The sequence below is a fragment of the Sminthopsis crassicaudata genome, chromosome 1 (assembly GCF_048593235.1).
Source record: "Sminthopsis crassicaudata isolate SCR6 chromosome 1, ASM4859323v1, whole genome shotgun sequence".
Taxonomy (NCBI): domain Eukaryota; kingdom Metazoa; phylum Chordata; class Mammalia; order Dasyuromorphia; family Dasyuridae; genus Sminthopsis; species Sminthopsis crassicaudata.
Genome location: NC_133617.1, coordinates 675,253,972 through 675,271,459, shown reverse-complemented (window position 1 = coordinate 675,271,459; position 17,488 = coordinate 675,253,972). Strand labels below are relative to the sequence as shown.

The following is a 17,488-nucleotide window of genomic DNA, read 5'->3' as shown; positions in this document are numbered from 1 at the left end:
TAGAGACAGCTAAGTAGTAGAGCTAAGGTCAGGAAAACCAGAATTCAAATCTAGCCTCTGACAAGTACAAGCTGAATGATCTTGGACAAGATATTTACCTTTTTCAACCTTCATTTGTAAAATTAGAATAATAGCAGCTACTCTCAAGGCTTTAGTGAGAATCAAATGAGATAATGTATGTAAAATGCTTCACAAATCTTAGAGTACAATGTAATCAATAGCAATTAGTTACTTGGATGAAAGTAGGATGCAATTCAAAGTGGCTTGGAAGGAAAGAAATCTTTTTTTACATTTCCTAAGGCAGGGGAGAAATTCAAAAATTTGTGAAAAGTCATTTTTCCAATTGATGGACAATTAAAATATATAGACAATTTTCAAGAAATCCAAGTTATCTTTAGCCATGTGGGAGGGAAAATGCTCCAAATGACTTAATAGAGGAACAAAAAATGAAAGCATTTCTGAGACTCTACCTTGTACTCATCTAATCGGCAAAGGTGAAAAATAGTAAAAAAAAAAAAAAAAAAAAAAAAAAGGATGGGTTGCAGAAAATAGGTATGTTGATACACTGTTGGTAGAGCTGTGGATTTTGGTTTAGCAGTTCTGGAAAGCATTGGAAACATGCCCCCAACAGTACTGGGTATATCTCTTTGACTCACTGATAGTAGGCCATTAATTCTAGGTCTACACACCAAGAAGACAGAAGAGGAAAAAAACCCTTTATAAATATATTTATAGCAGGTCTTTGTATAGTAGTAAATAACTGGTAGGAATTAATGAGGTGTCCATGAATTAAGAAATGTATGAAAAATTATGGCAAATGAATGTGATATAGGAAATGAAAAACTCAGTTTCAGAGAAACTTGGGAAAACTTATATGAACTATTGCAGACTGAAGAGAGCAGAACTAGAACAATATGTGTTGCATTCTAAAAATAAACAAGTTTGAAAGAGCTAATCAACCATGATTCCAGAAGACCTGTAATAAGGAATATCACCCAACTTTTGATAGATAATTGACTAAACATATAGAATTAGATGCATAATTTTGGATATGGCCAATATGGAAATTTGTTTACTTTGACTATATTTATTAAAGTTTTTGTTTTTTGGTGCTTGGGTTTTTTTTTTTTTTTTTGCTCTCCCCTCTGCCCCCAGGGGATGAAAAGCCAGTTATGCAGTTATTTCCTATCTCTTCTAAAGGCTAAAAGAGGAGAAAGAAAATTGAAGAATAGCAAGAATTCAGAATAACTACAAAGAATTTTCTAGATCCTCAAAGAAATAGATTATGAAGGAAATATGGAATGCCTTCCCCTTAAAATCTTTAGGTACAAAGGTAATACTTATTTCCGAGCCTTTGTCTTTCTTGAAAGCAGGGAAATGATCCAGATGACTGAAATTTGCTGGAATATCTCCCAGACCACAAAGACCAGCTGGGATTGGACCCAGTTAGGCAGGAATATGATATGCTGACTTTCCTCGTTCCTGAACATCCTTCTCCTCAATCCCCCTCCCTTTTTTTTCAGGCTGGATTTTGGCCACTGCATGGTGGGGAAAATGGCAACCCTAGACGCAAAAGATTATGACAACAAGACTGTTACATACATCTTGAGTGTATCTAAGAAAGTATCCAATTCATTAGACTTTCTTCCCATTTCCTACATTGTTCAGCACAGACTTAGGCACATGGAAGTGTCCTCATCGTTTGTTGGTTTATTTCTGAGACCCAATTTTGCTGGTCATCACACTTAATTTCATTTCTGGCAAAATCCATGACCTAAGTGGGAGGATAGAAATAGTCTGGGTCTTAGAAAGCTTGGGTTCCAGTTCTGGCTCTTAAGTCGTTGGGTGTGATTTTGGGCAAAATCTTTTTTTTTTTTTTTCTTCTAGGTTTCAGCTGTAAAATTTTGGTCTCCGACTCTAATAGTCTGTGATTTTGAAATTAAGCAGTTACTCTCCTTATATCTTTTTTGACCCCTACGTAGTAATTATTGCAGAGGAAAGAACAGGTAAAAGAATGAGAAAAGTTGTGGTCTGAGCCCCTTTTAAAACATACTTGTCATCCAGAGAAACCTAAGGACTTTTTCTTTCAGATGTAAATTTAGTGCTCCAGCAATTTGAAAGAGAGAGCCGTGACCAGGTGGCAGAAGTTAAAAAGTGTGACCTTTCCCTCCCATGACTATGTGAATCAAACTTGCGTTAAATTCTCCGAGGGGCTTTGTGTGGAACCCGGAATCCTTTTTGTAAACCCATTCTCTCTATTATGGAAAATTGGGTTTTCACCTACATGAGTGACATTACTGGTTTCGCCTGCGGAGAGAAAAGTGTGTGGGGTGTCTCTCCATCACTGGATTTTCCAGCCTCCCGAGACGCCCGGCTCTTCTGCACCGCCCAGTCCCAGGCCCGGCTTTGGTCAGCGGGCTTCCCCGAGGGGGAGTTGGGACCTCAAAAGAGAAACGGGGAGGGGAGGCGGCAGCGCAGTCTCTTCGCGCCACCCAGTCCCTCGCCCTGGCGCTGACACCCGCTAACCCAGCAGAGGAGTCCGGACCAGCTTCCTCTCGGTAAACACTCGGGCCTGAGACTGGGTGGGGGCAGCCCAATTTGGCGCGCAAGCGGGCTGGTCAGCGATGGCTTTCCCAAAGCTGGGGCTAGGGTCTTGGGCGTGCCTGCAGGGATGGTTGGCATTGGGGGATTGGGGGCCTCCGGGCAGGCCTGGGAACATGGGGCCAACCCAAAGCTTTCGAGCGCGCTCCACTCGGCTCCCTCGGGGAGGTGCGGCCCCAGCAGGCTCCGCGCTCCCGGGATTCGGGGGAGCAGTGGCTTTCTTTGCGGCGGCTCGGGCTCCGGACAGCGAAAGCGGGGATTTCAGGGGCTCTGCTCTGCTCTGCTAGCTCCAGCCCCTCCGAGGAAAAGAAGGAGCCGCGCGCCTCTTGCGTGCGCCCGCACTGCGGCCCGTCGGGCTCCAGCCCAGATAGCCCGTGTCTCGCCACCATTTGGAACCGCTCTTTCTCCCCTCTGACCGAGGGAGATGCGCGGCCTCCGGGGGCCCACTGTAAAGAGCGAGAGACTGCCGGGCGCGCCGTCTTCCGTGGGGTTTGATTCGTCATTCGCTGAGGGAGGGGGCTTGGAATGGTGATGGCTCCCACGGGGGAATTGCCCGCCTCCATTCCCGTCAGCTTCGCCCCGGGCATCTGTCGGTGCCCCTCAGCCCAACTTTCTCAAACTCGGAGGGTGGGGCACCTCGATACTTGGTGGGCCAGGGCTTCCAAGGGACGCCGAGTGCGGCGCCGTTCCAGGCAGCGGCGAGTCCCGGCCAGCTGGTGGGTTTCGGGGAGCGGGCGCGGTGGCACCAGCACCTGGAGTGGCTTGTTGGCTGTTCCTAAGGACAAACGAAGAGAAAACCTCAAAAATAAATAAATGAAAATAAAGAGAGGACCGCGTGTCCATTCTATGTCCCGGAGCGTCCCCACTCGCGTACTGCGGGGCCAATGTGCGCGGGGACATAGGAGGTGGTCCGCGGGGGGCGGCGAGTTCCAGTCCCGGGGTGCAAAGCCGGCCCCGGCGCACGTGGCAGGGGGGAAGGCCGAGGCCGGGGCAGAGACCCATTCGAGGGCGAGTGATGAGCAATGCTGGGGGCGAGGGCGGCTAGAACCGGGGAGCCGGCGCGGGGGGGAATGGGGTGGGGGGAGCCGGAGGGGCGGCGGGCGCATGCGCCTTGCGCGGCTGTGCCATATTGGAATGAGGCGGAGAGCGGAGCGCCGCCGCCGCCGCCACCACCGCCGGAGCGCGGGGTGGAGGGAGGGGGCGGGGAGGGGAGAGCAGCGCCGCGCTCGCCGCGCAGCCCAGCCCGGCCCGGCCGCCCGCCCGGCTCCGCGCCTCCCCGCCCAGCAGGAAGGAGAGCCGCGAGCCGGCCCGGAGCGGGGAGGCAGGCAGGAAGAAAGAAAAAGAAAAACCCAACAACTCCCGGCAGGTAAGAGCGGGGCCGCCGCTGCTGGGCCTTACCGCCCGGCGGGCTCCCGAGGCGGCCTGAGGGGGGCGGCGGCGCGGGGGGCCGCACGCCGAGAGCTGCGCCGGGGACCGGGGGCCACCAGCTAGGGACCGGGCCGCCGGCCAGCCCCCTCTCCCACCCCCTCAACTTTGCTGAGGAAAATCAAAGGGCGGGAGCGGGCGCGAGGCGGGAGCGCGGGCGGAGGCGCCAACCAGCGGGCGGAGTGGCGCGCGGGGAGGCGCGCACTAGCGGCCCGAACGTTGGGGAAAGGGACCGCGGCGCTTGGGGAGGAGGGGGGAGGAAGGAGCCCGCCCGGGGGGAGGGGGAGAACACGGGAGCGCCGCGCGAGCGCGCGCGCGCGCGCCAGCCCGGGATGCTCTCGGCGCGCGGCCCCCGCAGTCGCTCCGAGCCCTAGCCCGAGCCGGGCCCCGACCCCCGCTGGGGCCGCGATGGTGGCGGAAAAGCGACGGGCGCTCCCCAGCTCCCGCTGCTTTCAGCCCGCGCCTCCGGGCCCCCGGATCTTTCTGCTGCACCTAGCGGCCCAGCCCTCTGCTGGGGGGTCTGGGGCGGGCCGCGCAGGGAAAAGAAAAGTGTCGGGCGCTCTGGAATGGTAGGGGAGTAGTGACTGGGCTCCTTTCTGGCACCTGGGTGTAGGGGTACCGCGCTCCTCGGTTCAGCTCCTCCCGCTGCGGCCGCGGCACAAGTTGCCCTCCCTGCACCTTTGCACCCCGCGCCGCGGCCCCCATCCTCCTGAGCTGCGGGGAGTTGCGTCTCTGGTACCGGGCGCTCCCCCCGCCTTCCTCTTCCCCTCCCAGGGCGCTGCGGGCACTGCCAGACCTCTGCCCGCGCTCCCGGCGCTTCTGTGCCTTCTCCAGCCCTGGCCCGGCGCAGTCGGGAGAAGCCCGCCGGCCGCCGGCGGAGGCCCGTGATCTCCTTCTGGTGGCGTGGAGCGGCCGGTTTCCCACCGGCTGGTGGCCAAGGTCTGCCCGAGCCCGGGGGCCCAGAGGCGTACCAGGCTGCGAGCACGGCGCCAGGAGCGGCGGCGGCGGCGAGACCGCTTCGGTGCGGGACAGCGACTGCGGCTAGGGAAAGGCCTGAAGGTAATCCTGGCCCCGCGGCCAGTAGCCCCCGGCCTCCCCAGATTGTCACTTGAGCCCCGGCCCTTCTTCCCTGCTTGGATGTGACGCTGCTGCGGGCACCTCTCTTCTCCCCCCCCATCCCCACCCCCACCCCCGGCAGCCGGGAAGCGGGCGTCCCCCAGAGCTGGCCCTACTCTGGCTGGGTGACAGCTGCTCTGCTTCTCCGTCCTCTCGGGTGGCGTCGAGCCCGGAATATCGGTGCATTCAGGAGTTACGTTTTCACCTAAAGGGCTCCATTACTCTTTAGAGGCTGTTGCTCTTCAAGTCATATTTTTGATTGGTTGGAAAGGAGGTCATGAAAGAGGGCTGGGCATCCCGGGAAGCCAAGAACCTGGATTTTGGGTTTCTTGTTTTTCTGAATATGTTTAAAACAAAACAAAACAAAACAACAACAACATAAAAACTAAAATGATTATGTCTGAGTAGAAACGTGTTCCCTAAAAGAATCTATTCCACCAAGTGTTAGCTGTTCAAGTAATAAGGAACCACAAGGGCCGCAGGCAGATTGAGTGAAATAGGGAAGGAGAGACTGTAGTAGGGGAGGAAAAGAATACATGTCGTTAAACAAAGAGCAGTATTAACACTGTAAGGTTATGGTCCCACAGGTGTCCCTAGATTCGATGGATGCTTAATAGTCCCAAGAGGTTATATTTTTGGATAACCAAGTAATTGTCATCAGAGATTTTAAAAGGCATAATGTAAATTCTGTTAGCTCTTAAATCTGACATCCCATTGGACAGAATTTTAATAGGTCATAACTTGCTTTCATGGCTGTGGTAAGAGAACCGCCTCTTTTTTTTTTTTTTTTTTTTAAGGACAGTAAAATGCCTAAAAATGGTTAATTACTAACATATAATCTACCTGGAATTTGAATTTGAAACATATATCATTATGAGACCACTTTGGCAAATATAGAGCCAATGATGTTCATGCTATATTAAATCATCTGAGTCAGAGGTAGACGATGGGCTTCACTTTATTTACAATTCCACTATAGGAGGGGCATGGTGTGAGAGAGAATGGTGAACCAGTAATGGAGACATAGAGCCCCAACTTGGACACTAACTACCCTTCTGGGTCTGTTTAGTCTAGTTCTTCTTTTTAGAGGATTGAGTGTCAAGTGTATTTCATGAGACTCCTTTATGAAATGTATTCACCTTCATTAAAACACAGTATTGTCTAGAGTTGGGGGGAGATATGGGCCTCATAGTTTGTTGCTTTTATTATTTTCCTTATGGTTTTTATTATCAGAACATTTAGAAAATTGTGACCTTTATAATGTGGTGGTACCAGTTGTTCTTTAATGACATTTACTGAATTTGAGCCCATTTTCCTTTATAGTTAGCATGTGAACCTGTGGTAACTGGGAATTCTACCACAGTGTTTCTTTCTGTTTATTTGTAGACATTAGATAAATCATTAGATCTCCAAAGAAACAAATTTAAGTTCATTAGTTGAATCACTTCATAAAACTTATGACTCGTTAAGAAATGTCCAGGTAAAAATGGACTCAGATTTATTGTTTAAAAAAGGAGTGCAAAATATTGGTTTAGACAAATTTGTTGTATTTATCTGAACTATTCATTTGTTGTTGCCAACATTAAAAAAAAAAAAAGCAGAGATGGTAGAAATTGCTGTTTTCTCATGAGAATTATTTTCCTTAATTTTCCTAAATGAATTTCCATATACTGAGTAACCCCAGGATTAGTGATGACTTACTAATTATTGATCACTTATTCTTCCTTTTTTATGTCATTGATTTCCTAATGCTTGTTGTGTTAACTGATTCTTTAAGAATTATTCAATGTTTTGAAAGTTCTTCACAAAAGCTAAAGTGTGTAAAATGGGAACTGATAAAATGTATACAGGAAGTATTGTGATTTTTTTTTTTCTAATGTGTCCTCTTATGTTGATTTTTTTTGTTGCTGATTCAACACATTTTTTATCAAGTCCACATCATTCAGTTCATTGTTAAATGCTGGGGATACTTCTTGTTTCACATTTATAAGGTTATGTTACCCTTCCTTGATAACAATCTTGTTATAGTGAAAATGGGGATAGTTTAATTTAGCAGAAATAGAAAAATAGAATGTATAGAAAAAGTTCAACTGTTCAAACTTATGTGAACCTGCTGCTGTAATATGGTAACCCATTTTCATAGAAATAAACAATAAATGGTAAATAATCTGCAAATTATATCCAGAGATTTTTGATGCTAAGTAATCATTAATTTTTTATTTTGTAATTACTGCTTGCTTTATTGTATTTCCTTTAACATTTCCCTGTGTCATTTAACTGGTCACTGGTGAATTATTTATTTTTTAAGGCAGGGTAATGAGAGTAATCTAAATGAGATAATTAAAGAAAAATACCAGGAAATCTATAAAAAGTTCAATTTTTCTACCATAAGATTTTTCATCAGTAATTTGTAATTTCATTAACATTCGTTGTTTAACAGGATTTTCTCAGAGCCAGACAAAATGTTTTAAGTGAATGCATACACTTGCTAAATTAGGCAAAACCTTGGGATTTCTGGTTGCCTGGGAGACTTGGAACAATTACACTTTGGGGAATGGGAGGTTAATGCATCTCTACTGATCTTGCTCTGATACTGTTTTTTCCTGGAATAGTACTTTATGTGGTCAAGTTTTTTAAATATGGAAGAGCCAAAATATTAAGAATTTGGGGAGGGAATAGGGACTAAGAACATGGCATATCTTATAAAAAAGTTTGCATGCTAAACCTTTGTTAAAAATCTTTTGGTTACTGCAGTATTGTAAGTATATGATTAAATCAGGCTATAATGGAATCTTATTTTCATTCTGATTTACAATTATTTGAGATTTTATTTTTATAATTTTATTCAACCTTTCAGATTAAAAAAAATAACATTAGCTATGTGTCTGCAGTATTTAAAAAAAATGTTATGTTGATATTGTGTTATTATAGTTGAGTGACCATAATGTTTTTGGCACTATTTAAGGTATTTTCATTGATCTCTGTTGTTTGTCCTTCCTTCTGAAAGACAACCAGGACATCTGGGAGATGATGCTTTGATATGCAGATAATTTGGATTTAAGTGGGGGAGAGCTGTGCAAAGTTACCAACCTCACTTTCTCCTCTAGAGGCAGCTTCGGTCCAGTGGCAAGGTATAGATCAGAGTGACTGGAGACTACCATAGATGAAGTGGGAAGCCTTGACCTTTTAAAATTAAGATCTTTAACAGATCTCAGTTTGACTGAGGCAACATTCAAACAGTAATTTAAGCTAAGTAAGAAATAAAGCAGGTTATGGTCTTATTTACTTAGTCAAAAGAAAAAAAAAAATCAATCTGGGAGAGAAAACCCTCAGGGTTTCTGTTCCAAATAGAACAATTGCTATTACATTCATTTTGAGCCAAGCCTGGCCCAAAATGTGACCAGGGCTTGGTCTGGGACTTTTTGTTGGCCAGTCCATGAAAGCCAGAGTGATTTTGGTTTAAGGTATGGTTTAAGGATATGACACCCTTTGTGGACAGGGGGGAGGGAAGGAAAAGAAAAGAAAAGGGGGGAAAAAAAAAAGCTATCTTCCTCACTTGGCCAGTTCCAGTTAGGTCCTCAGTGGAGCAGCTCCTACAGAGGTGGTTGTTTTGTACATTGATCTCTAGGAGGTTTAATTGGAAGGTGGCATTGATGGCTTTTTAATATTTTGCTGTTTCAGTTTTGTATCTCAGTTTGTAAGAAAGGTAATTTGCTCCATTTATGTTTTGGAGTTATGAAGCAATATAATAAATCTTGGGGGAGGGACAGGGAAGATTTCCTGTTTCATATTCGAACTGTGACTTTTAATGAGCAGTGCTTTTGGAAGTATTTATTATCCAATGAGATTATATGTGTGTATCCCATTAAAGCAGAAGTCATAAGATAACAAGATGACACAAAAAGCTGAGTAATTTAGCAGTTTTTAAAGGGGTGTTAAGGTGTCAACATATTTTGCTGCTGAACCAGTACATGAATTTTACTGCTCACTTTTTATTTACATTTTTCATGTGTATTCTTTGTGACATTGCTCTGATTAGACTAGTGTTTTTCTTCTTAAATTTTGCCAATGTTCTTATAGGTCAGTAGTTCTCAAATCTGTTGGTTTTACCATTACACTTTTCAGACATTCTCAGAAGAGCTTATCTATTGCTATTTACTGTATTAAAAATTAGTATTATAATAAAAGTATAATTTGACCCAAGGGAATTCCTGGACCACATTTTGAGAACTGGTTATTATAGAATGTACTTTCCCCTTTTAAAAACAAAATATAGTATATTAAAATCATATCTTGAGATAGAGATTATAATATTTTGACCCCTTTCTACTGTTAAATTAACATTGAAATTTTTACTATGGGATTGGTGTTAAAATAATTTATTTGGGAGTATTAATATCAGTCTAGTAGTACGCCAGCTATCCAGAAAATCCATCTATTGGGAGTTCAGCTCAGAGACCAGAAAGTGAGTCAAACAGACCTTTCCAGTCATTCAAAATATTTGTCACAAAGTCCATGTGTGGCCTTCACTCAATTTTACTTTTTGTTCAGTTTTTTCAGCTATAACAAACTCTTCATTCCAATTCTGTATTTTCTTGGCAGAGATACAGGTATGATTTACCATTTCCTTCTCCAGCTCATTTTACAGGTGAGGAAATTAAGACACCCAGGGTTAAGTGACTTGCCCAGGGTCAAAGAGCTAATGTCTGAGACTGAAATTGAACTGGGTTTTTTTTGATTCCAGGCCTGACATTCATTTTACTGTGTGAAGGCCTATTTACTTACAGCTTAGAAGCTTGATTTGGTTTTCAATTCCATTGTGGCAAATTAGAAGCAGGATTGTTATGAGCAAACACATTGACAGCTAAAGCCTAAAAGCAGGGAGCAGAGTAAAAAACTATAAGTAGTAGCCCCCCAAAAGCAGCAGTCTTGGGCCATTTTATAGCTCAATAAATTCTTACAGTATATAGTGTATCACAATAGGTTAAAGAAATTGATGTTTGTATAATAATGATAGAATCTCAGAGTTGGACTATAATATACCTTTGAGGACATCTATTTTAATTATATATGAACAAATAACTCTGACAAGTAATCTTCCTGAATCATAAAGAAAAGGCCAAACTGTATTCACTAACCCTTTTAAAAAGTCATGAAAATATGTGATACATTTTAGAGATTTCCAAGTTTTAGTCTCTAAAGGAGATAGTAAATTTTTTTTATTATTAAATTTTTTTAATCTTCAAAACATATGCTTAGAAAATTTTCAACATTCACCCTTGCAAAACCTTGTGTTCCAAATTTTTTCCCCTCACTCTCTCCCCTGATGGCAAGTAATCCAATATGTTAAACATGTGCATTTCTTCTATACATATTTCCACAATTATCGTGCTGCACAAGAAAAATCACATCAAAAAGGAAAAAAAATGAGAGAGGAAACAAAATGCAAGCAAACAACAACAAAAAGAGTGAAAAGACTATGTTGTTATCCACATTCAGTCCCTTACAGTCCTTTCTCTGGGACAGTAAATTCTTAAGTCATTTGAAAAATGGAATTAGAAAGGATGATTTATTTTATAAGGGTTCTAAATAGTTGAAATTTTTCTAGATATTTTCTGATTAGCTTTTTTAAAAAAGCACATTGTAATCTGCAAAGCACTTTCTTCAAAATAAATTTGTTAGATAAGTAAAGGAATATCAGATTTCATTGGCATAATTTTGTTAATAGAAAACAAAATCTTTACATACCAAGCGAGTATTTATAGTTTTAATATCTGAAGTCAAGTATTAGACCAAACATACAAAGAAAGAAACATTTTAATAAAAGATTAAGAATTAAGCAATGTGACACATTTTTATAATTAGACCGGAGGTATGCATTTTATAACCATTTTTTTATAAGATTAATTTTAGAATTAGTTTTTTTCCTATAGTTGAAGTCCTTTAAATTTTTCTCATGACTTGTATTTTTATAATACTATAGTACATTTTAAAATACATTGTGGTACGTTAGTATACTGCATTTTGAATCTTTTCTCTCACTATGTATAATACTGTTGCCAGCTAGAAAAAGTATAGTAGACACATTGTATATTCCATTTTTAACCAAAATACTTTGGGGGCTGCCTTTTTACTAGTATTAACATACAGATCTTAGAGAATTGACACTAAATGTCAAGAAGCTAGAATGGCTGTCTTTGCTTATTATGTGTTCTGTTCTTAAAACTGTCAGTGTTATGTTTCCCAGGCTTCCTAACTGAAGGTAGAATTTGCAAATGTCTTTGGAAGTAGTACATAAGATTATTATGACAAGATTTGATGCCATTAATGTAGTGGTTGTTATATTCTTTGATCTTATTCCACCTTCTGGACTTTATTAATTTTGTTTACATTCCTGGTTTATCACTGATAATGTTTAAAAAAATGTCAAAGATAAACAATTTTTATAGTTACTGAAAAGGCAGCTTAAAAAAAGCAAAAACAAACAACAAAATGTGGGTTAGATATTCTTTCCAGGGTGAAGGGTGTGGGGTGTGTGTGTGTGTGTGTGTGTGTGTGTGTGTGTGTGTGTGTGTAGTAAACAAGTGTTTTGAACTAAAATGGTCTTGAAGAAAATGAAAAATTTGAATTGTTTTACTGTAGATGGGTTTATTTCATACTAAGCCTTTTAGTATACTTAAGGCAAAACTGTTATATTAGAATTCTTTATCTCTTAATAGAATTAAGGGGAATAAGGCATGAGTTAACACTGGACAGATGTCCCGAGGAGAAACAAATGCTTTAAATTGGTAAGTATCTTAGAATATGTAATCAAAGGAAATACTGACTTGATTTTATATTTCAAGGCCAGTTTAATGCAAATGATGTAGTTATTTTTTTAATAATAGTTTTCTGTTTTTTAAATACATGCAAAAAAGAGTTTTCAACATTCACCTGTGAAAAACCTTCTGTTCCAAATGTTTCTCCTTCCCTTTCTTCCTCTCCTCTGGACAGCAAGCAATCCAATATGGTTGTGTAATTCTTCTAAACATATTTCCATGTTCATCAGGCTGCAAAAGAAAAATCAGATCAAAAGGGGAAAAAAGGAGAAAAAACAAACATACAAACAGAACAAGAACAAAAGGTGAAAATACTATGCTTTGATCCACATTCAGTCTCCTTAGTTCTCTCTCTAGATGCATATACAAATAGCTCTTTACATCACAAGTCTATTAGAATTGCCTTGAATTATCTCATTGTTGAAAAAAGCCAAGTCCATCACAATTGATCATCACATAATCTTGTTATTATATACAATATTCTGGCATCTTTTCACTTCACTTAGCATCAGTTCCTAAAAATCTCTCCAGGCCTTTCTGAAATCAGCCTACTTATCATTTCATATAGAATAATAATATTCCACATTCAATTTTATAGTATCTTGCCACTACAAAAAAGGCTGCTACAAACATTTTTTGCACATGTAAGTCCTTTCCTCTTTTTTATGATCTCTTTGGGATACAGACCCAATAGTTGCACTGTTACGTCAAAGGATATGCAGTTTTATAGCCTTTTAGGCATAGTTCCACATTGCTCTCTAGAATTAGACCAGTTCACAACTCTTTCAATAATGTATTATTAGTGTCTTAATTTATCACATCCCCTCCAATAGTCATCATTATTTTTTCTAGAAATTGTTCCATTATTTAAAATTTTGTTACTATGTTGCACAAATTACTGATCAGAACAAGAAGCCTGTGATTTTTTTTATTTCTATAAGAACATACATCTAAATCCTTGAATATTGTTTGGAAACCATGGATCTAATATTAAGTATTACCATAAATCAATTTCTTCTTCCTTTTCCTCCTCTTTTTCCTCCTCTTTCTCTCCCCCTTGAGGTAGTGGGGTTAAATTACTTGCCCAGGGTCACAAAGCTAGGAAGTGTTAGGCGCCTGAAGATAAATTTAAACTCAGGTCCTTCTGGCTTCAGGGCTGGTACTTTATCCACTGCACCACCTAGCTGTCCTTGTAATATATTATTAATAATATTTATATCACTCCTCAAAAGAATTTTTGTGAGGATCAAATGAAACATCAAGTACATGAGAGCACTTTATCTATAACATGTAGGGTTAACAGTATTAACTTACTGTAACCATTTTGAAGGAAATCTTTCTGAGATGTTTTGCTCCTTGCTGAATAGCTTTAAAGAATTTTAAATTTTAAGCAACTGGGAAACAGCCTACTTATCGTGGGTGTTTTGTCCCTGTTATTGAACTTACAGAACTATTTTAATGAGTAATTAGTTTTCTTGGAATCTTTTGCCTAGCAGGATTTTTCTTTTTCTTTTGCATTCTTCCAACCAATGAGATAAGCCTGATAAAAAATATTTTTCTTTATTTTGTTGATTTTTCTGATCACTTTAGAATTTTAGAAAAGTTTCCATGCATCTGCCAGGGGCACCTGTAGCTTAATTCTTGTTTTGGCTCTGCTATCTCCCACCTCTTGCCAAGATCATATGGAAAAATGGGGAGAATGTGAGGAGGAGATCATTGGGCTAGCTACTATATGAGTAAAGAGAATCTCATTGATCTAGAGTTTGAAGAGATGTAAGAAGTCATCAAAGCAATCTCATTTTACAGTTAAAGAGACTGAGCCTCAGAAAAGTTAAGCGGCTTGCTTAAAAAGTCAACACTCAGGGAATGTCAGAGATTGACCCTTGAGTTCCACCATTGCAGAGCCAATGTCCTTTTCACTGTATCTCACACAGAGTTAATGATGCAGTGTTTTATAAAGAAATCATGGCCCAAGGATTAAAATACTAATTAGAATGTTGAAGTTGGATCATTTTATGCCAAGTCTATGTGTATAGTAGTTTTAGCAAATACTGTTTCTTTGTATAATATTTCCTTTTAACTTTTAAATCCTTCCTCCTTTAACTCAAACATATTACCTGTTGAACTCTACATTTGTTCATGTAGTGTGGAATCTTGAATTGTTTCAGTTATGTTTTTCAATGTCTTCCTTTCAGTCTCCATCATTTTACCCCCCTTAAAGCTTATAATTTTCAGAAAATGCACCTGAAAGATCAAACAGCTACATGTTACCTTTCTTTACATTATTTGGTGGTGGGGTCAGGGAAAAGCTTTAAAAGAAATTGACTAAAATTCAGTTCATTGTATTGTAACACTTTTAAGATTTTGTGCTAGATGTAAAAATAACACTACTACTTTCCACCCGTGGTATAGATTCTAATCTACATTTATATTTTTTCCTGGCAATTCCTTTCCTTGTCTTCATGTAATTCCTATGTAGAAGCTATAATTATTTGATTTCTGGAGGCGTTCCTTTGGATATATCTGCATTAATATTTTAGAAAATTTTCTTCTTCATATTTAATGTTAAAATGATTTTCTGCTTTCCCAAATCAGATTTAATTGCTTGTTAGTGGAAAAATGTTTTCTAGCTGTATATGGTGACACTTACAGTATTTATCTACAGGTCACTTTGGTAATCAATCCTCAAAATACATTCCAAACTGGAGATAAGCAAAGAAGTTCTCAGGGCCAGGACAGCATCATAGTTCAGTGGAAAGAACAGGTGTTAGAGGCTCTGGGTTCAGTTCAAAGTACTCAACCACTTATTTAATATAAGTATCCCTTAAAAATATAAAAGTATCTCTGTTAAATGGATGGAAAACAAAGTATTCAACATAGTTTGATTAATTATTAAATATATAGGGGATACTAGATACACTGTCCCTCAAATCTTATGATTCATTGCATTGTTGGGGTGATAGTGAGTTCTCAAAAGCTGTACCAGTTTAATTTAGCTGTGGTAGATCCTACTAAACTGAAAATTTTCAGAGCAGTGACCTGCTCTGCATATACTTTTCATCTGAGGATTAACCTAGTCAAGTACAGAATTATCACCAGAAGGTTGACTGCCAAGTGATGATAGCTTTTGGTTATAGCAATTCATGAAGATCATCTACTTTAAATGGGTTTCCATTGACTCTAATGTTGCTATTACTTCATGATGGTGACATTAAAGAATTTTTTTGAGGTTATCATCTGGGACTGCTGTTGTACTTGGAGACCCAGAAAACTACTCCAGATCTGGGATATTCTGTGAGTTGACTTGCACTAAAAAACCCATAATGCTTCAGGAACAAACTCTCATTACTTTACCATCTTCTTTCTCTTTTGCTTGGTGCTTTGTAATGGAGTGTTTTTTGGTCTAATAAGTTTTTTGTTTTATTTTAATAGTCCATAGACAAGAAACCAGTTAAGCCTGGCTTTGCACTTCTTTCCTTGGCTATTGTCCTTGCTTTGAATCCATTCACCAACTGAATCAACTCTATATTCATGAAATTATCTTTCTGCTCTCTATTGACAGGTAGATTCTTAAGTCTGAGTCTTTTCACCAATTCACTTGAACAAGTCTGATATTATTCTTTATCTTATTCGTTCTTCCTTTGACAGCCAGTTTTGGTAGTACATGTATAATACAGAATTAGAAGGCTTCTTAGTCCTATGTTAAAAGATATTATTGAGAGGTAACTTGGAGTAAGGGATAGAGCTCTGAAATTGAGGTTAGAAAGACTTAAGTTTGAATCTGGCCTCTGGCAATTATTATTACTATAATCCTGGACAAGTCATTTAACCCTTCTTAGTCTGTTTCTTAATTTGGAAAATGAGGATAATAATGATACCTTCCCCCATTATTCCAGGTTATTGTGAGTATCAAATAAGATCATACATATAAAATTTTTGCAAAGTTTAAGGTACTATATGAAGATGAGTTATTATTTCATTCTTTTTTCCATAGGGATAAGGGGGAACTGATTCTGGGGCAAGTAACTCTTGTATTATTTTATTCCTTGAGGCTTTGCTTATAGATGTTTAGAGTTATTCTCTTTTGCTTTTGTGCCTCAAGTGCCCCCATCATTATAATAGATTTTTTGTGGTAGATTTCTTTTTTATTGTTTTGTTTTCTCACTTCTTACTTGTTGACTTTAGATTTTATGTTAGAGTCAGATTGTGCACTTTTAGAGAAAATGTCTAGGCTGGTTCTATAGCTGTGTTGTTATTTTCCCAAGACCTCAGGGATAGCAAGAACTGGGGACTTACCAGCTTTTTGTGTTCCCAAAGTGGTCTGATTCAGGACAGGTCTTATTGCTTCTGTTCTGGTCTGAGTTCTTCAAGTTCCTGATATGGGTTTGAGTTTGAATGACAGGTTTGTGGGCTTGCTGCACTTTTGGATACTTTTAACTGGCCCTTTAGGGTTGGAGTCATAGAGCCTATTAGGTTTCCCTTTGGTCTAGGATTTCTACTCTGATTATTCTTTTGTAGATTTCAGACTTGACTGATCAGCTCCAGGAATCAGAGCCACACATCTGTTTGCTTCTGAAACTGTTCTTTTCTCAGAACACAGTCTAGGGTTTGGGACCACTCCTCATCCTGGAAAGTCACCTCTGGGTATAGGTCCCTTTTTCTTTTGGCTTTGGATCCTGTTTAATTTCTAATTCAGTAACCTGGTACTGCCCAATGTAGATTAAGTTAGTTTCTCTTTAAAATGTTTTTAAACTGTGAATAAAATTTAATTGATTTAGGGAACTAAAGCTCAGGTTGGAATAACTTTTTGCTCATCCAAGAATATAAAAAGACCTGTGGAGTTTCAGGCCTTTCAAACTTGATGGAAAAGTTGCCTAAGTCATCACACTGTTTCCTGCTGACTACTGAACACTGATAGGTTTCCTTGTGGAAGTGGTGTGCTATATACCCTTCTTGAGTACTCTTACTATGCTATAGTAAATTTAAATCTCTTTTATTGAATGATTGAATGACCTATAAGTATTTCATTTGTTAAAGCATTAGACCTAAACTATAGCTATCCTTTTCTTTAACATCCTCTGTTTCACCAAAAAAAATATAACAGAACCCTCCCCCCCAAAAAACCTGCAAGATTCGGTCATTCAGCCATTTAATATTTCTTTATTGAAATATTGTTGGCCAAATTTATGTGGTTGTTTCCCACAGAAGGTCTTTTGATTTAATTCTTAGTTCTTATTCATAGACTACTATTTCATAGACAAGGTGGGCTACTTTTGCTTACAGTAAAAGTATTTGCATATTTTTGACTTGTTGATAATATGCTCCAAAAATGTTTGTTAATTCTCTTCCTCCTTTTTGTTCAGTAGGTGTTAATTTTTCTATGACTGCTTGGGCTGATAGGCCATTTGTTTTGCTAATATTGTATTGATTTTTGTTAGGATACTTTTCAATTATGTTATAGTTTATTTTTCATTCTTGAAAGCATACATTAAGACTTGTATTGCCCATCTGTTAATTGCTTTAAACAT

The 17,488-nt window shown here is 40.1% G+C and overlaps 1 protein-coding gene across 4 annotated transcripts in view; it reads left to right on the top strand.

Annotated features, from left to right (window-relative positions):
* Nucleotides 1-2,439: 2,439 nt before the first annotated feature.
* Nucleotides 2,440-17,488, top strand: part of SFMBT1 (Scm like with four mbt domains 1) — a 151,995-nt gene continuing 136,946 nt past the window's right edge. The window contains exons 1-2 of one of the 4 annotated variants that reach the window (XM_074283526.1): nucleotides 4,391-5,085; nucleotides 11,862-11,930. The gene's annotated coding sequence lies outside the window, so the exon portion shown is untranslated. Of the gene's footprint in view, nucleotides 2,559-3,793; nucleotides 3,968-4,390; nucleotides 5,086-11,861; nucleotides 11,931-17,488 lie in introns of those variants that run through there. The other 3 variants (XM_074283528.1, XM_074283525.1, XM_074283527.1) reach the window with 3 other exon arrangements.